Source organism: Lycium barbarum, chromosome 3, assembly GCF_019175385.1.
Source record: "Lycium barbarum isolate Lr01 chromosome 3, ASM1917538v2, whole genome shotgun sequence".
In the NCBI taxonomy this organism is placed as follows: domain Eukaryota; kingdom Viridiplantae; phylum Streptophyta; class Magnoliopsida; order Solanales; family Solanaceae; genus Lycium; species Lycium barbarum.
Window position 1 is genome coordinate 137899976 of NC_083339.1, and position 25103 is coordinate 137925078.

General features: G+C 40.1%; 1 pseudogene; it reads left to right on the forward strand.

Annotated features, from left to right (window-relative positions):
• Positions 1-11993: 11993 nt before the first annotated feature.
• LOC132631453 (UDP-glucose 6-dehydrogenase 1-like) lies at positions 11994-13398 on the forward strand (annotated as a pseudogene).
• Positions 13399-25103: the final 11705 nt, after the last annotated feature.

Here is a 25103-nt window from a genome sequence, read left to right on the forward strand (position 1 = left end):
TTGGGGTTGCTTTACATACCTTTCGCGCTCCTTAAGCCTTTCCAAACTCACTTCCCGTTTCGTCGAAAAACTGCAATTGGTCAAGTTTACCAATTGTGAATTATTAATGCCATTATTTCAACTTTAAGCATATTTGGCTACCGAAATTTCGGCAGCACTTCCCCTATACATATGACACCCCGAGAATTCAACTCGGTTATAAATCATCAACAACAACCCAAACGACAACAACAATATCAACAATGAACATTAAAAACACAAATATCCTTCAACTAGTCATTTTTCTCACAAGTTGACATAATCTTCAATTCAACCCAACTTTCAACTAAGATCAATAATTTCATATTCAACAACCATCATGAGTTGTGTTTAACTTTACATATGTGATTCATATGACTTTTCAGATGTTCCAAAAAAAATCTCGGTATGTGGGCCCCATCCCAGCAGATGCTCCGAGGTTCAAAAATACGGGATATAACATCCTCCCCCCCTTTAGAACATTCGTCCTCGAATGTTAAATTAATCTCATAGGGTTTGAAAATACTTTGGGGGAGTTCATGTTTACAGACATCACATATGACACACGATTGATATTAGAATAAATTAAAGCAGGGATTTAAGGTTACCTGTGGGTATAGAGAACAAATGAGGATATTTCTTCTTCATTTCCTCTTCGGCCTCCCATGTCATTTCCTCCCTATTATCGTTTCGCCACAGTACCTTAACAGAGGCTACATCTTTATTCCGAAGCCTCCTTACCTGACGATCCAAAATAGATACGGGCTGCTCCTCGTACGATAGTTGCTCCGTCACCTGAATATCATCAGCAGGAAATATTCTAGAAGGGTCACCAATGCATCTGCGAAGCATAGAGACATGGAATACCGGATGTACCGCTTCCAAATCAGGTGGCAAATCTTACTCATAGGCGACATTTCCAACCTTCCGAACAATCTGATAAGGCCCAATATAACGCGGACTGAGCTTACCCTTTCTGCCGAACCGCATCACGCCTTTCATAGGTGATATCTTCAGAAATACCCAATCGCCTACCTGAAACTCCAACGGTCGACGCCGTTTATCCGCGTATGACTTCTGTCGACTCTGGGCTGCCAATAGTCGCTCTCGAATAAGTTTTACCTTGTCCACGGCCTGCTGGACCATATCTGGGCCAATCAATTCTGACTCGCCAATATCAAATCAGCCAATCGGCGATCTGCATTTCCTGCCATATAGAGCCTCGTACGGAGCCATCTGGATGCTGGAATGGTAACTGTTATTATATGCAAACTCAATCAATGGCAAGTGATCATCCCAGCTGCCTCTGAAATCAATAACGCAGGCCCGCAACATATCCCCCAGCGTCTGTATAGTGCGCTCGGCCTGTCCGTCGCTCTGAGGATGAAAGGCTGTGCTCAGACTCACCTGAGTCCCTAGACCCTCCTGAAACGACCTCCAGAAACGCGCCGTAAACTGGGCGCCTCTGTCAGAAATAATAGATATAGGAACTCCGTGAAGCTTCACAATCTCTCTAATATAGAGCCTGGCATAATCCTTGGCGGAATAAGTAGTCCTGACGGGAAGAAAATGGGCTGATTTCGTCAGCCTATCAACAACGACCCAGATGGAATCATACTTCCGTGGAGTGCGAGGCAAACCTGTAATGAAGTCCATATTAATAACCTCTCACTTCCAAGTCGGGATTTCCATCTCCTGCAACAGTCCACCCGGCTTCTGATGCTCAATCTTGACCTGCTGACAATTAGGGCACTGGGCGACGAACTCTGCAATATCCCGCTTCATGCCGTCCCACCAGTATAAGCATCGGAGATCATGGTACATCTTCGTAGACCCAGGATGGACCGAATAGCGAGCATAATGTGCCTCGCTCATAACCTGTTGCCGAAGGCCTGCAATATCAGGTACACATAACCTGCCTCTGTATAACATAGTGCCGTCCGGTGAAAACTCGAACGGAGTCCTCTCCTTATCATAGGGTGTGTCCCTGTACCGAGCTAAGACAGGATCCTCAAACTGATGCCGCTTAATATCGTCCCTGATAGATGACTCAGAAACCCCTCGAACAGAAATCCGTGTATCTCCAGAATCGGCCAGACGAACCCCGAGACTAGCCAACTGCTGAATATCACGGGCTATCTCTCTCCTGTCTGACTGTAAATCGGCCAAACTGCCCATAGACTTCCGACTGAGCGCATCGGCAACAACATTAGCCTTACCCGGATGATACAGAATATCCACGTCATAATCTTTCAGAAGCTCCACCCACCTCCGCTGTCGCAAATTAAGCTCTCTCTGCCTGAAAATATACTGGAGACTCTTATGATCAGTATAGATATCCACATGAACGCCATATAAATAGTGTCTCCATATCTTCAGAGCATGAATCACCGCTGCGAGCTCCAGATCGTGGGTAGGATAATTCTTCTCATGCTTTTTGAGCTGCCGGGAAGCATACGCTATAACTCTGCCATGCTGCATCAATACGCAGCCTAACCCCATGCCAGAAGCGTCACAATAAATAACATACCCGTCCGGTCCCTCTGGAAGAGTCAGAACTGGGGCTGTAGTCAGCTTCTCCTTCAGCAACTGGAAGCTCCGTTCACAAGCGTCAGACCACTGGAACTTAGCTCCCTTCTGAGTCAGCCTTGTCAAAGGCGCTGAAATTGAAGCAAACTTCTCCACAAACCTCCTGTAATAACCTGCTAACCCCAGGAAACTGCGTACCTCTGTGGGCGTCGTAGGTCTGGGCCAATTCTTCACGGCCTCAATCTTCTGTGTGTCCACCCGGACACCATCAGCTGCAATAATATACCCCAAGAAGGCCACTGAAGACAGCCAAAATTCGCACTTAGAAAATTTCGCATATAACTTCTGATGCCGGAGTACCCCTAATACCGATCTCAGATGATTTGCGTGCTCCGCCTCAGACCGAGAATAAACCAGGATATCATCAATGAATACAATTACAAACATATCCAAGAATGGCCTGAATACCCGGTTCATCAAATCCATGAATACCGCGGGAGCATTTGTCAGCCCAAAAGACATAACCCTGAACTCGTAATGCCCATATCGGGTCCGGAAAGCTGTCTTAGGGATATCGGCCTCTCGTACTCGCACCTGGTGGTAACCGGATCGAAGATCTATCTTCGAAAAACACTTAGCGCCCTGCAGCTGATCAAACAAATCATCAATCCTGGGGAGGGGGTATTTATTCTTTATAGTTACCTTATTCAGCTGCCGATAATCAATACACATACGCAGCGACCCGTCCTTCTTACGCACAAATAATACCGGGGCTCCCCAAGGCGAAGTACTGGGTCTGATGAAGCCCTTATCCAACAAATCTTTCAGCTGCTCCTTCAACTCCTTTAATTCTGCAGGCGCCATTCTATACGGAGGAATAGAGATAGGCTGAGTGTCTGGGAGTAAATCAATAGAGAAATCTATCTCCCGCTCTGGAGGAAGACCTGGAAGCTCGTCGGGGAAAAACATCTGGAAACTCATTAATCACGGGGACTGACTGAAGTGTCGGCGTCTCGGCGTCCAAGTCTTGCACCCGAACCAGATGATAGATATAACCCTTTCTGATCATTTTCTTTGCCTTAAGGTATGAAATAAACTTACCTTTCGGCGATGATGTATTACCAGCCCAATTTATAACTGGCTCCCCGGGAAACTGGAAGCGAACTACCTTATTCTGGCAGTCAACATTAGCATAACAGGAAGCTAGCCAGTCCATACCCATAATAACATCAAATTCAGTCATATCTAACTCTACCAGATCTGCCTTAGTATCACGGCCACATACAATCACGGAACAGTCTTTATAAACCTGTTTCGCTACAATAAAGTCCCCTATCGGTGTGGCTACCACAAATGGCTCTATAGGTTCAGACATAATACCAATTTTACCGGCAACAAGAGGTGAAATATATGATAAAGTTGAACCTGGATCAATTAATGCATACACAGACCGAGAGAAGACCAATAAAGTACCTGTAACGACATTAGGAGATGCCTCCTGATCCTGACGGCTGGCCAAAGCATAAATACGGTTCGAAGGACCGCTAATACCAGAAGCTCCACCACGGCCTCTGCCGCGACACGCTGGTGCCGAAATACCCTGCCCCGTAGGGCGCATAGCCCCTGACGAAGATGAAGACCCAGCGGCTGATCCGGTAGGCTGTGCTGCACCACCCGAACTACCCTTATACGGGCAATCTCTCACAGAATGGCCCTGACGGCCACAAGAAAAGCATGCACCGGTGGCTCTGTAGCACTCTCCCGTATGGTATCTGCCGCAAAAAGAATACTGAACCCTGGGTGGCCTCATCTGACCAGAACCCCTATCTGTCCGCGAACCTGAAGCCCTGGAGCTCTGGCCTGCTCCTGAATACCCTGGGCTATCGAATCTGCGACCTGCAGGCTGGGGAGGCGCGCTCTGCGCCGGCTGAGATGAAAATCTGCTAGGCTGCTGCGGCTATTGGGGTTGTCTGCCCCGAAAGTCTCCAGATGACCTGGCCCTCTTGGGCTGTCTCCGATCCTGGCCCCTGTCAGGCTGGTGTCCTCCTCTGCCCCGATCCTCCATGCCCTGGGCATGGGCCTGGATACGGGCAATGTCCATACCGGGCTGAGCAGCCAATACTAAGCAGCTATCAACAAAATACCGATCCAGCCCCATAATATATCTATGCATCCGGTCCGCCATAGTAGCCACCACAGTAGGTGCATATCGGGCCAAGGAATCAAACTCCAAACTATAGTCCCGAATACTGCGGCCCTTCTGCCTCAATAATAAGAATCTATCAGATCTGGCTCGTCGCAACTCTGGGGGCAGAAAGTGTCCAAGAAATGCCTGAGAAAAATCGCCCCAAACTGCTGGAGGAGCGCCGTCCCCCCTGGATAGCCCCCATGACTCGTACCAGTTTGCCGCCACATCATATAACCGGTACGAAGCTAACGCGACTGACTCTGTCTCGGAAGCATTAATCAAATCTAGAGTGCGTCGCATCTTCCTAATAAACTCCTCAGGATCCTCCTCGGGCTTTGTCCCGAAGAACTCTGGAGGGTTACAAGTCAAAAACTCACGGGCTCTCGAACTATCACGCCTGACTGCCCGGTCACCTCCCAGTCCATGCCCCTGAACCTGCCCTGCCACAAGCCTAGTCAGCAACTGGACTGCCTCCCTCATAGACTGATCCTCAGTGCCTGGCCGTGGAGCTGGAGGCTCAGGTACTGGAACTGCGAGAGCTGGCAGTGGAGCCGTCCCCCGATCTGTAGCTACGGCTGCCCCAATCTCCTCCACGAGTGGCGGTGTAGAAGAACCCTCTGTCTGGGGCAAAGTCTCCGGAGCAATATATACCTGGGCCCTGGTAGTCCTCTGGACCCGGCTAGTCTCTCCTACGGCAACTGACTTGGCCTTTTGGGCCGCTGTCGCCTTTTTTGGAGGCATATCTGCAAATATAGCCACTCATTAGGAAGGGGTCATCCTGATAACACAGCTCTATCGCACGATCTAAGACAGAAAGAAGGGTAGTATCCTAAATGCCCTGTAGCCTCTTGTTTATAGGTGTGGTGCACAACACACCGATAAACAAGACTCTACTAGACACGGTCTGTGGACATTCCGAGGACGAACCGCTCTGATACCACTTTTGTCACGACCCAACCCCGTGGGCCGCGACCAGTGCCCTAGCTGGGCACCTATACGTACCCGATACCCAAATTAGCATATTATCAGAATAATATTATAATAATATTAGTGGATGCCACAGAATTTATCAGAAAAAGCAGACTTGGCACACATAGGCCGATAAGGCCATCATAGAACAAAGTATCCCAAACATATGTACAGAACCCACACAGATGTATCCACAGACCTCTACAGAACATATCATAATCATAAGACGGGACAGGGCCCCGTCATACCCTGAACAAAGTACATATCCAGATAGCAGTGACAGACTGTACCAAAAGATGGGCTCTGTAGAAAAGAGCGCCCCAAATAGCAGAAATAGGATCCTAAACGTGTGGATCAACGAACCTGTCGTCAGTACCTGCGCGGCATGAAAACGCAGCCCCCGAAGAAAGGGGGTCAGTACGAAATATGTACTGAATATGTAAAGCGGAATCACAGAAGTCAAATCATAATGATTACAGAAAATGGGTACAAAATCCAGAGTGTCAAATGCATATTTCCAAATCAGACAGAATGTGTACAGAAACATATGTCATATCATATCCGATCCCTGCCACGGGACTCGGCAGACAGAACGTGGTCACCCTCCCGACACTGGTGCCACAATACAGAGGAATCAGAAAAGGGGGCGTGGCCCCGTATCATAAAATGTCATATCAGAATGGCCATAACAGATCAGATCAGAATAGGCGGACATGGCACATCAAACTCCACAGACCCATGTACGCGTATACCTGCCCCCTCACATCGGGGCGCGGCGAATAATGCAGAGAATTACGCTTGACAACATATCCTGGCCCGGGCTCAGTGTGGGAAACATTGGGACATCCACGAGTGGAGTAGTGAGAGACTAATGCAATTTAAAAATATAATAAATGTTTTCAAAGACTCGATGAAGCGTATCGAAGACAAACAAATCCAATGGGGTCGGACGGAATCATAATAAATGTATTTCGGATATCATAATAAATTACAGAAGTATAACTTTCCCGAAGTCATTCCGAGTGTCAAAATAATTTATAATATTTAACAGAATATTTAAAATAATATTCGTTAAGCGATTAGTAGGGTAATTAAAACATTTCTTTCAAAAATCGCTTAAAAAGGAAGCTTTAACACATTAGGGGCAAAACCGTAAATAGCGGGCCCGCCTTGGGACAAACAAGGCGGCGGGCTCAAATTGTGTCCTCTAAGCATATAGTATCACCTAAAAAGGTTATACAAACATTCTATGACTTTCTGAATAATTTAGAGCAAAATTGCATAATTTCAGAAAAAGCGTATCAAAATGGTTCAATTCTACTGAAGGAAAAACTGAAATTTTGTCTTGCGGATTCCGAGGGCCAAGAGGTCCTTCGAGGCCCGGATCCGACCCTAACACACTAGAGGCATGCCAAGGGAAGAATTGGGGTTGCTTTACATACCTTTCGCGCTCCTTAAGCCTTTCCAAACTCACTTCCCGTTTCGTCGAAAAACTGCAATTGGTCAAGTTTACCAATTGTGAATTATTAATGCCATTATTTCAACTTTAAGCATATTTGGCTACCGAAATTTCGGCAGCACTTCCCCTATACATATGACACCCCGAGAATTCAACTCGGCTATAAATCATCAACAACAACCCAAACGACAACAACAATATCAACAATGAACATTAAAAACACAAATATCCTTCAACTAGTCATTTTTCTCACAAGTTGACATAATCTTCAATTCAACCCAACTTTCAACTAAGATCAATAACTTCATATTCAACAACCATCATGAGTTGTGTTTAACTTTACATATGTGATTCATATGACTTTTCAGATGTTCCAAAAAAAATCTCGGTATGTGGGCCCCATCCCAGCAGATGCTCCGAGGTTCAAAAATACGGGATATAACAACAAGGGGGCTGGAATCAACGCTGCTACGGAAGACATTGGCGATGCGTTGTTGCTATCGGTTGACAGCCCGATAGACTCTTGGGTGCTTGACTCAGGAGCGTCCTTTCATACCACCCCACATCATGATATAATGACAAACTACGTGGCTGGGAATCTCGGCAAAGTTTATTTAGCTGATGGAGAGCCGCTAGACGTTGTTGGCACGGGAGACATTAATTTGAAGATGTCAAATGGATCCTCGTGGAAGATTACAAAAGTTAGACATGTTCCAAAGCTGATGCGAAACCTGATTTCAGTAGGTCAGCTTGATGATGAGGGATATGATCTCAACTTTGGTAATGGGTCTTGGAAGGTGGCGAAAGGTGCTATGGTAGTTGGCCGAGGAAAGAAGATTGGCACTCTCTACATGACGACTAGCTGTCGTGATACTGTTGCTGTGGTTGACAACACAAAGAAGACAGATTTGTGGCATTATCGGCTTGGGCATATCAGCCAGAAGGGGATGAAGCTGTTGGTGACAAATGGCTTAATTCCGGAGCTGAAGACGGTGGACCTTCATACGTGTGAGAGCTGCATTCTCGGAAAACAAAAGCGAGCAAGCTTCTCAAGTGCAGGCAGAGAGTTGAAGGTCTAAAAGCTGGAATTGGTGCACACAGACGTGTGGGGACCTACCACTGTACCCTCCCTTAGAGGATCACACTACTACGTGACCTTCATTGATGATTCAACCAGGAAGGTATGGGTTTATTTTATGAAAAATAAATCCGATGTGTTTAGTGTATTCAAAAGATGGAAAGCCATGGTTGAGAATGAAACAAACCTCAAGTTGAAGTGTTTGAGGTCCGACAACGGCGGAGAATACACTGATGGTGATTTCAAACGGTACTGTGCCGATAATGGGATCAAGATGATGAAGACTATTCCTGGAACGCCGCAACAGAATGGAGTAGCCGAAAGAATGAACCGAACGTTGAACGAGCGTGCTCGGAGTATGAGAATACACTCTGGACTGCCCAAGACATTCTGGGCAGATGCAGTCAATACCGCGACCTTCTTAATTAACCGAGGACCGTCAGTTCCCTTGGATTTCAGAATTCCAGAAGAAGTCTGGAGTGGCAAGAAGGTAAATCTTTCATTTCTGAAAGTGTTCGGTTGCTTATCATATGTTCATAATGATGATACGGCTAGAAGCAAGCTTGATCCAAAATCAAAGAAGTGTTACTTCATTGGCTATGGTGACACCGAGCTTGGGTACCGATTTTGGGATGAACAAAATCGGAAGATCATCCGAAGCAGGAATGTTGTCTTTAACGAAGAGGTACTGTACAAAGACAAGCTGCAAAAGAATTCAGAATGTCAGGACAAGGAATCGGAAATAGGCGATTTGAGAGACTTTTCGGCACCTGAGCCGCAGCCAGGTACAACCGAGGCAGAGGAACAAACAATCCGAGAAGGTGCTGATGAAAGTGCTGATTCTGAAACAAATGAACAGACGCCAATCACAGAGCTGCGTAGATCATCCAGGATCAGGAAGCCGCTTCACAGGTACTCTCCATCCCTCAACTACATTCTACTCACTGATAGAGGGGAGCCGGAATGTTATGAAGAAGCAATGCAAGTCGATGAATCGACTAAGTGGGAGCTGGCAATGAAAGATGAAATGGATTCACTATCGGCAAATCATACATGGGAATTATCCGAGTTGCCAAAGGATAAAAAGGCATTGCAAAACAAATGGGTTTATCGGATAAAGGAAGAACCCAATGGAAGCAAGCGTTATAAAGCAAGGCTGGTTGCAAAGGGATTTCAACAGAAAGAAGGCATTGACTATACGGAGATCTTCTCTCCCGTAGTCAAGATGGTGACTATCAGAACTGTTCTTGGGCTGGTAGCAAAGGAAAATCTACATCTGCAACAGATGGACGTGAAAACTGCATTTCTTTACGGTGATCTAGACGAGGAAATCTACATGCGACAGCCGGAGGGATTCAAAATCAAAGGAAAAGAGAATCTGGTGTGCAAACTTCAAAAGAGTCTGTACGGACTAAAACAGGCTCCAAGACAGTGGTATTTAAAGTTTGACAGCTTTATGAAGAAAGCTGATTTTTCAAGGTGCGAGGCAGATCACTGCTGTTACTTCAAAAAATTTGAAGACTCGTACATGATACTGCTACTCTGTGTCGACGACATGCTAATCGTAGGAGCAAACCTACAGGAGATTGATCGGTTGAAAAAAGGGTTATCGGAAGAGTTTGCAATGAAGGATTTGGGAGCTGCAAAGCAAATCCTTGGGATGAGAATCGACCGAATCAAGGAGGGCATCAAACTCTCACAAGAAGAATATGTGAGGAAAGTTATCAAAAGGTTTAACATGCATGATGCCAAGCCAGTCAGCACTCCCTTGGCTGGACACTTTCGGTTGTCAAAGGATCAGTCGCCGACAACCGAGGATGAGAAGAAGCAGATGGAAAAGATACCTTATGCATCTGCAATCGGTAGTCTTATGTATGCAATGATATGTACAAGGCCAGACATTGCACATGCAGTGGGAGTTGTCAGCCGATTTATGAGCAATCCGGGAAAGCAACACTGGGAGGCTGTGAAGTGGATATTCAGATATCTGAAAGGCAGCTCGAGTTCAGCTCTGTATTTTCGAAAATCAAAAACAGGATTGCAAGGGTATGTTGATGCTGACAACGGTGGTGATATTGATAGCAGAAAGAGCACATCCGGGTATGTTTACACATTCGGAGGTACTGCAATCTCTTGGGTTTCCAAGTTGCAAAAAATAGTAGCTCTCTCTAGTTGTGAGGCTGAGTACGTTGCTGTGACGGAGGCCACAAAGGAAATGATGTGGCTACAATCTTTTCTGCGGGAATTGGATCAGGACCACGAGGGAAGTGTGCTATATTGTGATAGCCAAAGCGCCATTCATTTGGCAAAGAACCCGGTTTACCATGCTCGAACGAAGCACATACAACTCCGGTACCATTTCATTAGATCAGCTTTGGAAGATGGAGCGCTAGTGCTTGAGAAGATCGCAGGGAGTCAGAATCCAGCAGACATGCTGACAAAGGCAGTGACGATAGACAAACTGAAGCTATGCTCAACTTCAGTTGGCCTGCACGAAGTATGAAAGTAGGAAAGAGCTGCTGCATCGATCAAAGTGTGAAGACAAATTAAAATTAGTCTTCAAGTGGGAGATTTGTTAGGTGTGGAATTGGCCAAACAAGTCAATTCTTTTGTTCACATAGTCGTGATGTAAGCGCTTACCTCATCATAGGAAATTCATTCCTATAAATAGCTAGCTTATGGTTCATTTGTAAGATATCATCAAGATCATTTGCTAAACACATCCCAAAGAGAGAGAGAAATCTAAGAGAAATACTCTTAGTGAAAGGCCTAAGTAAGAGAAGGTCTTTGAGAGAATTTTCTGTGGTAAAATTCTTGAGTGTAATTGGGATTGGGGTTGTGAGGTTGAGTGTTGTAAACACTTGTAATATTTCTTCTTTAATAAGATCTGCAGCAGCAACGTGGACGTAGCTCTCACATTGAGGGTGAACCACTATAAATCTGTGTGTGCTATTTATTCTTCGCTTACATCACGGCGTAAGTAGGTTCTGTCTAAGGAGGTTGGTATTTAAGTGGTCCAGCTGTGACCCTCCAATCTTTCTTGGGAACCTGCTTACAAAGGTCGGATTTGGGATTCAAATCCTAACATAAGGAATATTAGCATCATGCCACAACATCATGTTATTTTAATAGGACAATGGAACAAAGAAACCAGATGCATGGACACATCTTGAGCATGTTGATGCGGCCTTTTCACCGAGGGTCAGAAAGCAAATGAAAAAGAATCCATTGGAGTTTAAAGTTAACGATATATCTATTCACATATGAATGCCAAATTCCTGGAGGCTGTTAGGACACTGGGAGAAGAGATATCTTTTAATTGGAAAGAAGAGAGATTCTTTGGAATATGATTCCTCTTAGTATGATCCAACACTTCGCTTCTGGTTTTAGTAACACAAGTTTTAAAGGTAAGGGTGAAATCTAAACAGAATTCAACAGAACTGTGTAGGTTAGATTTCCTGTTTCTTTGCAGCCGATCCCAACAGAAAAACCCACGTGGAGAATTGAAGTTTCATTAAGACTATAAATAGGATACTATACAAGCTCAATGACCCATTTCTTACACCAGTCCTGAATTATAATTCTTCACTTTGTTCCTGGTTTCATATTGCAAGAAAAGATATATGTCAAGGAAATATTCAGGGTCACCCATGTGGGTCAACCCTATAAATAAAATGAACAAAATAAAAAGAAGAAAATAATACAGCGATTAGTAATAGGTGTCTCATATAAACAATAAGTGCCTTGTTTGAATGGGGCTTCTCTTGTCCTTTAACTGTAACTTTTCCTTTCGTAAGAACAATATATACAAAACAGTCTTCTTCCTAAAGTTCTCTGCGAACTTCTACAAATATTGAAACATCTTCTCTAACTCAGGTACGATCACGGACTCTGGTCATTTCGATACAGTTCATGTTTTTATATGCGTGTGATTGTATCATAACTAGTGAAACAAATACCGAGTACCCTGAAGAACTATGTGTTCCTGATCTTAGTTTTTCCTTCAATATCGGTGACGATCTGTTGCATTGGAGGGCCACCAACCATGGCAGTCATTTCCCTCAAGTGCCCCTCAATTGAAGTAGCTGTTGTTGGTATCTCGATTTCCCAAATCACAAAGTGGAATAGTGATCAGCTGCCTATCTATGAGTCAGGCCCTGATGATGTGGTGAAGCAATGCTGAGGAAAGAACCTTTTCTTCAGCACTAATGTTGAGATGTCTCTGAAGCAGATATCATCTTTGTTTCAATTAACACCCCAACAAAGACTCGAGGACTTGGTTCTGGGAAAGCTGCAGATCTTACATACTGGGAGAGTTCTGCCCGGATGATAGCAGATGTATCCAAGAATGACACGATCGTTGTTCAGAAATCAACTGTTCGATCCAGTGAAAACAGCCAAGGCAATTGAGAAAATACTCATCCATAACAGAAGAGAAATCAACTATCAAATCCTCTTAAATCCAGAGTTTCTTGCTGAGGGAACTGCAATTCAGGATCTTTTTCATTTAGACCGCGTTCTAATAGGAGGCTTGTTGGGAGAGAATGCTCACTTGAGCATATTTGATCCACAAGCCTTTGAGGATCAAATTAAAAGAGATCTCTCAATGAATTTTTTTTTTTTACTGGGATCATACAACTCACCTCCAGCCAATGAGCACTACTGTTTTGAAGCAAGTTTATGTGGTTTGGGATGCTTATGAGGCAACAAAAGATGCCCACGGTCTCTTCAGCACAGAATGAGCTCCACTAGCAGAAGTCTCCAAAGAGGAGAAAGAAGGCATAGCATTGGAAAGTTAGTTCTGAATGGATTACAAAAGGGAAACAAATGGTTGATTGACTCGAAGATTACTGCTGGTACATTCCAATATTCCATGATCTCTCAAATGCCAGATTTACCTTAAGGAATTAGATTCAGTCTCAAAGTAACTTTCTCTGGAAACACCTCCAATTTGAACTACGAAGTTCCATATTGTTACAGCAAACAATTGCGATGTACTAGATTTATGCATTTGTTACACATATTATGTTGAGATCTACACCAGTTGTAGCGTTATCGTGAGCAATATGCCTGCATACAATTATGATTTACTGTGTTTTACACAATTTCTGCAGATGTGGTGCCAAGTGCCAACAGACAGAAATGAGAGTTCAATGCTTGAGTATCTGAAAGAAAGGTTTCTAGATGCGATTCCCATTTGGAGAAACCTGTAAGTGAAATCAGAGATTGATTTAGTTCTTCGTAACCTAATGTGTGATTGTTTGTTTGCATTCACATTTCAATTTGTTCTTACTGTTAATTTCATGACTGATCATCTTTTAATCACAACGTGGAATAGTGATCAGCTCCAAAATGACTTATTTTTGCGGCCATTAGACAAAAATAGTATGTTTTTTTTTTTTTAGACCAAAATGGGTATTTTGTTGGATAACCAACGAAATACCCACACAAGTACTGTTGCCGATGAATTTCTTGCATTTCGCTACATGTGTAGCGAAATGCAAGATTTTTTTTATTTATTTATTTTCCTTTGCATTTCGTGAATCAATTCACGAAATAGGCATTTTTTTTTTTTGCCATTCGTGAAATTAAAACTGTTTTTTTTTTAATTTTCCTTTGCATTTCGTGAATCAATTCACGAAATAGGCATTTTTTTTTTTTTGCATTTCGTGAAATTAAAACTGTTTTTTTTTTTCCTTTGCATTTCGTGAATCAATTCACGAAATAGGCTTTTTTTTTTTTTTTTTGCAATTCGTGAATAAAACGAAACTGATTTGTATTTTTTTTTTTTTTGCATTTCGTTGTGCAATCAACGAAATATGTGTTTTTTTTTTAATTTTATTTCGTGAATTGATTCACCGAAAGTGATTTGTTTTGTTATGTTTTTTTTTTTTTGCATTTCGTGACACAATCAACGAAATAGGGTTTTTTTTTTTTTTTTTTTTTTGCAATTCGTGACACAATCAACGAAATAGGTTTTTTTTTTTTTTTTTTTTGCAATTCGTGAATAAAAAAAGAAATAGGAATTTTTTTTTTCATTTCGTGTATTAAAAAACGAAATAGGATAAATTTTTTTTATTTCGTTCATATAAAAATGAAATTGGAAAATATATATATATATAACTTTTTTTTTTGCATTTCGTGTATTAATAAACGAAATAGGTTTATTTTTTTTATTTTTTTTTTTGTATTTGGTGAATTAATGAACGAAACTGATTTTTTTTTTTATTCGTGTATTAATGAAGGAAACTGATTTTTTTTTTTTTTTTGCATTTCGTAATTTAATGAATGAAATAGGTTTTTTTTTTTGTATTTCGTGAATAAAAAAAACGAAATAGGAAATTATAATTTTATTTTATTTTGCATTTCGTGTATTAAAAAACGAAATAGGAATACATATATATATATATATATATATATATATATATATATATATATATATATATATATATATATATATATATATTTTATTTCATTCATATACCAATGAAATAGGATGAATATATATATATATATTTTCGTATTTCATTTATATAAAAACGAAATAGAAAAATAATTTTTTTTTCCGTTTATATACCAACGAAATGTTTTGTTCCATTTTGCAGGTATATAACGAAACCCCCCCCCCCCCCCCTACCGTTTTTCTGCTCTCCATATCGCTATGGTTTTAATTTTATTTTTTTGTTCATTTCTGTTGGTTCAATCAGTTTCAGACGAGCATTGAATAGTTGTCAAAATAATATCTTTTACATTTCGTGACTTAATTTGTGAATTTTTTTACTTTTCTTCATTTATAAATATTGTCCTATCTTTACTTATGGTATATCCTTAGTCTTTCAACTTTCTTTTATTCATCTCATATCTTTCATCTATTGTTTTTCTCTTATCTGTTTCATATCCTTCAACTTTTATTTTTTCTCTCATATATTTCATAAAAGATGACGGAAACTCATGTTAAAGTGTATTTATTTTGGGGTGGTGAAGTTGTGTATGAAGCAGGTTCGGTTAGATACAACCGTGGTCCTGTAATAGGGCAAAGGTTTCTAATTTCCCTAAAATATGATCGTCTGCAACGCGTCTTAAGGAGTAAAATGTTCGTAAATGATCCTGAACTATCTGTGGTTATAACCGGACAATGTCCAAGTTCATTTAGAGCCGATGGTTCACCAATTTATGGTGAGATGCCAATTACGGACGATGAATCTTTATCGTTATTTCTTCGTTGTCCTGAGATTTTTAAAAATCACATATGCATAGCGGCGCTTGACATGTATGCTACAGTTCAACGCTCTACCCAGGTCGAAGTACCGACCGACAATGAGTTCGATTTTGGAGGTACTAGTAACCTATCTCCCAAGTTTGAATATTGGCTTTTCAAGGGGTGTAGTTCAACAACAAACAATTGTAGGATTTGGTAGTCAGTCAAATGATACAACTAATTATGGTACACAGTATGATGGTATGACTTCAACGCACGATCATAACTTTGATTGGAGTGGACAGAATCGTGAGACGGGTGGACCAAATAATGTTACTACGCAGTTGCATAATTTGAATTGTAATGTACGACACCCTTCGCATCCTGGTCCAAGTGAATTGGACAATGATAGGTAAAGATAATCATATTTTATTCACTTTATTCATGGATTGTATAATTGTATTTGACTCGTAAATTCTATGAATTTTTCTTATTTATAGCATAACGATTTTGAAGATAACCCCACGTTGACTCAACTCACACAAATTGTGAGTAATAACTATTTAGCTAATGATATAATAAATGAGTCAGATAGCGATAGTCCATTAGATCATGAAGGGACGGACGATGATCAATCGTCTGCTGACGGTGACGATTATGATGAAGATGTTGCGGCCCCCAGTAATGTTAGTGTTAATTACCATTCAAATGTGATCCCATATTTGGATAATACAGAAGAAGTAGAACCGGAAGATTTTGCATACATGAGAGATAACGGGTCTGTTCGGGCTGCACTTTGGAATTCCAGTAATCCTAAAGTTATCAAATCAGGTTAGTTTCGTGCGACTAATTTTTTTAATAATATATTATTTTTGAATTTTGTGATTTTAATTGGTGTAATTAGGAGTTGATATTTTTTATTGTACATGCAAATAGGTATGTTATTTCACAGCAAGAAGCAAATGAAAGGTGCAGTGAGGCTCTATAATATAGCCCATAAAAAAGAATATAAAACAGATCAAGCCAAAAGTACATTTTGGAAGGTTATTTGCAAGCGGCATGAGGAAGGTTGTAGTTGGATGATTCGTTTTTCGTTGATCAGAAGTGGTATGTGGAAAGCAGGAAAAATGATTGAGCCACATAATTGTGATACGGATGATTATACAGAGGATCATTTCAATTTGAATAGCAACATGATTGCTACTTCGTTGATACCATATGTTATGATCAATGCACAAATCAGTATTAAGTTTGTTCAGGAAACTATAAAAGGCATCCATCACTATACTCCTAGTTATAGAAAAGCGCAAAAAGGGCGTAAGAAAGCTTTTGAGATGGTGTATGGTGATTTCGAAGGTTCTTTTAGGGCATTGCCTCGATACATGGCTGCCCTAGAACATTTCAATCCGGGCACTATTGTTGAGTGGACACACGAGTCAACTATAATGCAAGGCGAACACATCTTCAAGTATCTTTTCTGGGCCTTTAAACCAAGTATCGATGGATTCAAAAGTTGTAGGCCGGTCATCTCAATAGATGGCACCCATGTCTATGGTAAGTATGAGATGAAATTGTTGATTGTTGTTGGCATTGATGCAAACGGAAATATTTTTCCACTTGCATATGCTATAGTTGCACGTGAGAGCTATGAGTCATGGACTTGGTTATAGGTGGGGGGCTATGACGACAAATGTCTCTGAGTCTTACAACGGTTTATTGAAGAAAGCCCGTGGATTTCCTGTTACTGCCATGGTTCGCTTGACCTTTAAAAATCTTGTTGATCATTTTGTTAAAAGAAGCACCCTTGCTGCTCTGCTAATGGTAAATAAGAAGACTTGGCCGCCCGGTGTTGATAAGAAGTTCCATGAATACTGGGATAGGTCGCCATTCACACTGATATGATGAACTACAACATTGTGACTGGGGTCTTCGAGATTCTAACATTTGCACACGAAGGTAAGGGTGGAAATGTCCATAAAGTCTCTGACAATGGAAAAAAATGTTAGTGTGGGAAATGGAAAAACTACCACATGCCATGTTCCCATGCAATTAAATTCTGTCAGATCCGTAAAATTCAGCCTAAGGACTATGTTAGCAAGTACTACAGTTGTAGGTATTACAAGCAAACATACAGTGGAAAGTTTTCTCCCTTGGGCAATGAGGCATATTGGCCTGCAAGTCCCTTCCGTTTAATTGCAAACACTGCATACGAGCGAACTTCTGGAGCCCAGAGAACAACTAGAAGGAGGAATGAAATGGATATTGCTCCTGCTCGCATGGCTAGGAGGTGTGGAACTTGCAGGCAAACCGGTCATAACAAAAATCATTGCCCCAATCGTACTCAGTAGTTGTTGTTGCTTGTTTACTGTTAAGTTTTTTCATGAGTTCTATGTTATTGTTATTTTATGTAATCTTTGTTATCTTATGTAATCTTCAATAATATGTTGTCGTCCTTACTTTAAAATATAAACGGTTCGTATTGTAGAGTTTAATTTTGTCTTTAATTTAACAGTTATTGTTGGATAGAACTTCCACAACACTTTATTGAATGAACATAAAATTACATTATAATTGAAAATTAAAAAACATAACACATAGTTGGTCTAAGGGAGTTCGTTAGGCATGTCATCATCCGATTTGTAAAGTTCGTGTGCTAAAACACTTGCCCTTTCATGTTCTGTTAGCGTGCGATTTGTTGCTGCAGCTTGTTCTTCAGCGAGCTTAAGGATATAGTACCTACAACGTCTCACCAACATCCTATTATTCTCCTTTCGAATTTGTTTCACAGCTATCTCATATTCTACCATATCCCTGCGTTCCATCCACACAGAGAATTGGCATGGCTTGGGTGCCCCCAGTTGCTCAAGCTCATTCATGAGCATATTTGACTCATGGTACCTATGCTCCCATTCACGGCGTAATCCGCAGTAGTACTCACATGGATCTGATTTTTTCAGCATCCGAAAATCATCCTCTCGTTCGTCAAGCATGTGCGGGTTGTACATGTCCATCTCAAAATCATATGGATCCCATGTTCCCCAGTCGCTGTTGGGTGACTCTGAACTTGAGCTATCATTTCTGTTTTCCGGGAATGCCCAAGCAAAAGGTGAGGAAGAGCTTCCAGGAGTGTTCTCTTTTTTGTTCGACATTTTTTGGATAGTAAATGGATTTTTAAGTCTCAGTCGAAGATTTTGGATAATTTGCGAAATGCAAAATAAAAAAAAATGGCTCTTGCTTGTAAACGCTCACCCGAAGTTAACAATGACCGGTTAGAGTTCTTTATAATGTAAATTTTGTTGCATTTCGTTGCATATGCACCGAAAATGTAAAATAAAAAATTGGAGTAATCCAAGTTTATAAATAACTTTTCGTCATGGACTTGTCAAATTTAAGTTTTTTATATTTTGTTTCTGACCTTGCGAAATGCAAGGATAAAAAATTGTCAGAAGCTTGTCAATAGCTTTCAATTTTTTATTTTTTTATTTTACTTGGAAATTATTTCTTTTCTTTTTACATGGACAAGTCAAATCCAATTTTTTTTAAGAATCTTGTCAGAAGCATTGTTGCAGTTATCTTTTCCAAGCTTTTATATTTCGTTGCATGCTTTGCGAAATGCAAATCTAAATAATTAGACAAGTCAGAAGCTAAAAAAGAAGCTCGTCAATAGCTTTCAAATTTTTTTCACTTGGAAATGGATTCCTTTTCTTTTTACATGGATACGTCGGAAGCTAAAAAGAAGCTAGTCAATAGCTTTCAATTTATTTTTGACTTGGAAACGAATTTCTTTGCTTTTTACATGTACAAGTCAAAAGCTAAAAAAAAGATAGGAAATAGCTTTCAATTCATTTTAAGAATCTTGGCAGAAGCATTGTTGTTATATATCTTTTCTCCAAGCATTATTGCATACGTTAAGAAGAAGCTAAAAAGGAAGCTATTAGTAGCTTTCAATTCATTTTAAGAATCTTGGCAGAAGCATTGTACACTTATTTAATTTTCTCCAAGCTTTATTGCATACGTTAAGAAGAAGCTAAAAAGGAAGCTATTAGTAGCTTTCAATTCATTTTAAGAATCTTGGCAGAAGCATTGTACACTTATTTAATTTTCTCCAAGCATTATTGCATACGTTAAGAAGAAGCTAAAAAGGAAGCTATTAGTAGCTTTCAATTCATTTTAAGAATCTTGGCTATTGCATTGTACACTTACTTAATTTTCTCCAAGCATTATTGCATACGTTAAGAAGAAGCTAAAAAGGAAGTTATTAGTAGCTTTCAATTCATTTTAAGAATCTTGGCAGAAGCATTGTACACTTATATTTTCCATTGTTGCATACTTTAAGAATCATTGTTGTTATATATCTTTTATATTTCGTTGCATACTTTGCGAAATGCAGGGACAATTTTTTTAGCATGGACAAGTCAAATCCCAATTTTTTTTACACGGATTCCTTGGTCTTGGCTGTTGAAAGAGCTAACATTTTCTTACAATTGCATTCATCCAATTTATAAATAATCAGACTATTTCAACCAAAAAATATAAAATTTCAACCAATATTCATCGTATTCGATTATCTATATCTCAATCTAACTAACTTCATTAATGTCTAAAAAACATTTTTTCAGCGGATGGTTTTAAAAAAAAAACATAAAGGAGAGGGGAGTTGGATTACGGCGCTGTGAACTGTGGGGCTTGGACTACGACGCTCTCGGATGGGAGGGGGGAAATCGCTCACTCGATAATGAAGATGGACGAGATGGAGAGGAAGATGAAGATGAAGATGAATACGATAGCATTTCGCATAAAATACAAATTGAAATAACATTGAAAAATGAAAAGGTACAAATACAATACTTATCTAGCCAACATAACAACAGAAAATGCTTATGGAAAATCATCTTCATCAGACATTTCGCAGTCTGAGTTCCAATCAGGGGTAACTATTAACCCCAATCTGTGTCCCTCCAAACGCAACCATCGCAAACGCATCCTATTATTTTCTTCGCGAATGCGGTTCAATGCAACATTCAGTTCTTGGGGTGACGTGAGCGGCATGCCTATTGCACGGCGTTTTGGACGATGCAGGCCACGACTTCTTAAATCGATCTCAATATTATGATCTTCATCCAGGCGGTAGTTCCATTCTCTCCTCATTTTGCTAATGTATTGTCTATTGTAGCGCTCGCTCGGATTAAGCGAGTACTCAAATTCACGTTCCAAAACTCATTTCCTACCCATTGACTCAAAAATGTCACCTGGGTGATATGTCATTGGGCCGCGTTGCCAGAAGAATGGATTCCACGATGACATTTTGAAAGAGTTTGTTTTAGCGTGGTGAGATGAATAAGGTACTATGGAAAACTATTTATAGAAAAATACATGGTGCAGAAAGGTCTAAACCCCACATGCAATTTTCGTATTTATTAAAAAAACAATTCATAGAGAAGTCTAATTAGTCAGAAATACACCATAATTCATATTGACGGAATATATGTCGCTATAATAAGTCATATATAGTCATAGATACACAATAAATTTTCAAAATAAGTTGTTAAAGCTCCTCATGCATCCCTACGTGTGCATTTTTTCCTCCCACCAGTGCCACATTGTGTTGGCCGGCGATCCCTACGAGATCTGCGCGGAGCAACCCCCTCATGCATCCCTTCCGCACCCTATAAATATCATACAAAATAAAAGTTACTTTTTAATGCGACACTTAAATTATATATATAAAAATTTAAATTCAAAACGAACCTGTGCCTCTAAATCCTGAACATCTGGCGTAGGTGCATATGCATCATTAAAACTGAGCCTTCTTCCATCACATGGAAAATTAGCTGGAGGTCGAGATGAGGTACTAGCTTGAGGAACTTGGAAAAGGAGGTTGTCCAAAGCCTGTTGGCTCCAAGGTTGTGAGGAAGGTCTAAATGGGGTGAAACCTTATGGAGTGACCATATTAGATGAGTTATATGGAGCCTCCGACCGAATCATAGATGGGCTAGACATATCCATGGTCGGATAGTGGGAGCTATGTATATCCATAGATGAGTGACATGGAGCTTCTGGGGCAGTCATAGATGGGTCGAAAAATTCCATCGACGGATAATATGGGCTAGGTAAATTCATATGTGGGTCATGTGGACTGGATGGGTGATGTGGGGTGGGTAAATGCGTAGGTGGATGATAGGAAGCAGTCATAGATGGGCCGACATTACAACAGAATGCATGAGCCGGGTCTGGGTGTGGCTTTAGATCGTCAACTTGATCGTCATCAATAAGCTGGTGCGCCACCTGACCTCGACCCCGTGGGTTACCAGCACGACGTACATTTGCACGATCCCGACGACCAGTTGGCAACTTAGGCGGTGCCACATAAACTGCTGGTGGTATATAATCGGGATCAAATGTCAACCTCGTCCCCATTGCAGCAGCATTCAGAGACTCAGTCGACATGTTAATAAACCTTTGCATCAATGCATTCATACCCTGAGAATCTGAAGGCAACTCTAACGGACTTTCCTGAACACTGTAAGCCAAATGTCTAACTCCATGAATTCCACGAGCCTACAAAAAATATATATAACAAACAGTGACGTAAGAAAGCCACGGATTGGCAAAAAGAAATTAATGTGTATCATATACGATATAGTTATTAATATTACTATAATATTTAATACATATGATACACATGTATTTGCATGTAAATCGGTTACAAATCCTTTATATGATGGTTTAGTTAGAAAATATAACTAAATTACTTTCATAATCATGGTCAATTTATTATTATATAGTCTTTTTGCTAAATAACGAAAGAGATAAAGTATAAAAATCGAAGCACCTAGGTTAAGATTTTCATGGTAAATTTGCCTGAATACTGGCATTGGATGAGTGTAGTAAGTCAAATTCGTAGACTATTTTTCAAGATATATTAATTAGTACTACCAGTAATTTTGTTTCTACTCAAATGTTAGAAAACTATATAGTACATCATTAATTGTCTATTTAACTTGACATGCACCAAAAGTTACGTACCAGTGCTTCATGCCTCCCTGCGAGGTGTTGGTATCCCCTAGCCACAGTACGTTCTGGATTTCCTATCAAGGTGCGGGAGTACCTCCGGTACCATTTAAAATATTCAGAATCCGGTCCGGGAGCTACAGTAGTATATGGAGCTTCAACTATTAGTTCCCGACGGCGTTCCCACAAATATTCAGCTTCCTCAAAATTTTCCCCCATCTCCTGACTTATCTTAAATCGCTTGTCCAGTGAAAAATGAAATGGTCTATGTGGGGGGATTGGTCCCGGAACAGACTGCTCCTTACCAAATTGTCTGTTGACCCGACCCGCCATGTGCCACTCTCGGTAGATCCCACAAATGAGTGGCAACTGCACCATCCAAATGTCTTGACCACGTCGGCACCACTCCGGAAGTCCATCATTGATGGCCTCTGTATAAGGCTCCCACACAAACTACGATAGCAAAAATATTATACAGTCATTTATAATTTATACTACAAATTATAAATTTTCTCATTACAACAAACATCCATTATGCATTTTCAGTTAAGTAAAGATTAGAAAGCGTATCATGACCAAATCCTTGCTAGGAGCACTTTCTTTTTTATTCAGTTCCAAAGCATAAGAAGAACAGGCTAACTTGAAAATTCCATAATGAATTTTGATGGAAATAAAAACAAAATAAAATACTTTAGTAACCTTCTAGCCATTAAAACAAACCTAGACAAAATACTAATTATGCTAAAAGAAGAAATGGGATCTAAAAAATATCACAACAAGTAGCAAGTTGTAGCAAATTAGCTATAACAAATTAAAACAAAATTAACCCATTATCATAGTACGATTAAGCAAAAAATGAACAAATCTATAAAAACTCTATTGTTGTTATATTTTTCACATTTCTTATCAAAAAAATTTAAAAGGAAAAATACCTGATCATCAGTTAGGTTGTCTAAAACATCCCTACAAACTACTAGCACAGCTCATGCCTCGCTTTCACGAACTCCACGACGAGTCCACTTCTGCGCAAACACAATATCTCGTTCGTTTACTCTTGGAGGACGAAGTAATGGCTGCATCGGGATTATTCGCTCCCAAGCCCAAACCTGTATAAGTAAATTTAACTATATAAATATTTTTTGAATTAAATAAAATAACCCGAAAATACACATGAAAATTGTGTTGTTATGGTTGGGTTCCGATAATGCGCTAATATTATTGTGCAAGCTATTATAATTTTTATTGATTTATTATACAAATTATAACACTAGGAAATCTAAAATATTATTTAAAAGATAGCAGAGAAGTTGACTATTTAAACGTGTATCAAGCAATATTTTTAAATTGTTAGCGTGACAACTCAAAGAAATATGATTAGCTGACATTTAGAATTATACACAAATATTAATAATCCAGATTGCATTATATATAGTGGTACATTTAGTGTTTATAATAAAGCTCGACTTTTGATTCCTAATTTCATTTTTCAAAATTTGGGTAATGGTGGTTATAAGAATGCTGCTTAATCTTTTATTTCTACTGAAGTAGAGCAATATATTATTGAAATTCGCGTACATGTAACAAAGCAATAAATTCACAAACATCACGGCTATTGGCCATCGAAGCACGGCATAAACAACTGTACAAGTATGATAATGCTGCTGCTCCCCAAGCTTTCCCGCCTATTGCATCAAGGTCTATTATGTCAAGCAAAAAGTGTAAACTAAGCTTTGAACCACTATTATCAGGGAATATATTGCCACCAATCAACCAAAACAGGTACAACCTGACCCTCTTTTGTACCTCAGCCTCATTAGTGTGTTCATCAATAATATCATTATTGGTAATCAAGGTTTCTATTACCAACATGCTATTACCTATAATTGCTTCTTCTCCGGGCAACCAACCAGTAAGGTCGTACATAAATTCCCGCCACCTTGATTTAGTTATATTTTTAACATTTCTCTGTACCAATGGGTGGCCATCCACGGGAATGCCATATAACACCTCGACATCCTGCAGTATGATGGTACATTCGCCAGTCCGCATATGAAATGTATGCGTCTCTGGACGCCATCTCTCAATAAGTGCAGTGATGATTCCTTCATCATACTGCACATTACCTACTGCTAAAACTCCCCCAAATCCACACCTCTCAAAGTAATTAAGGATGCGATTATGTAAAGGGTATTTCCTCACGTGATTCCAGAATTCATGATCCGCACGACGTATAGTTAAACACGCGTTCTTTCCAGTCAATTTTTCATCCCACACAGCCTGGGATCGATGCTCATGCTGGAATATTAATAAATCATAGTTTTCTGGACCTCGATGTACAGTGACTTTGGGGCGATCCATATCTATAACATTCCAACACCAAGCCACTGCTATTAGAATAATGGACAACACATTACAGAATTGTTTACTATATATTCAATAGGAAAGTCAATAAAGGTCAAACTATAAGATATATTATCACGTGAGAAAAGAAAAAAAAATTAATAAGAGTACAACTGTCAAAAAATAATTGCAGTTCCCTATGTGGTGAACGAAATGTAATTAAACTTTTGGTTAAGCTCATAATTAATTGTCATAATAGTATTCATCTTACATATAACTACTTCTTCTCTATTTAAAACAAAGCATATGACTG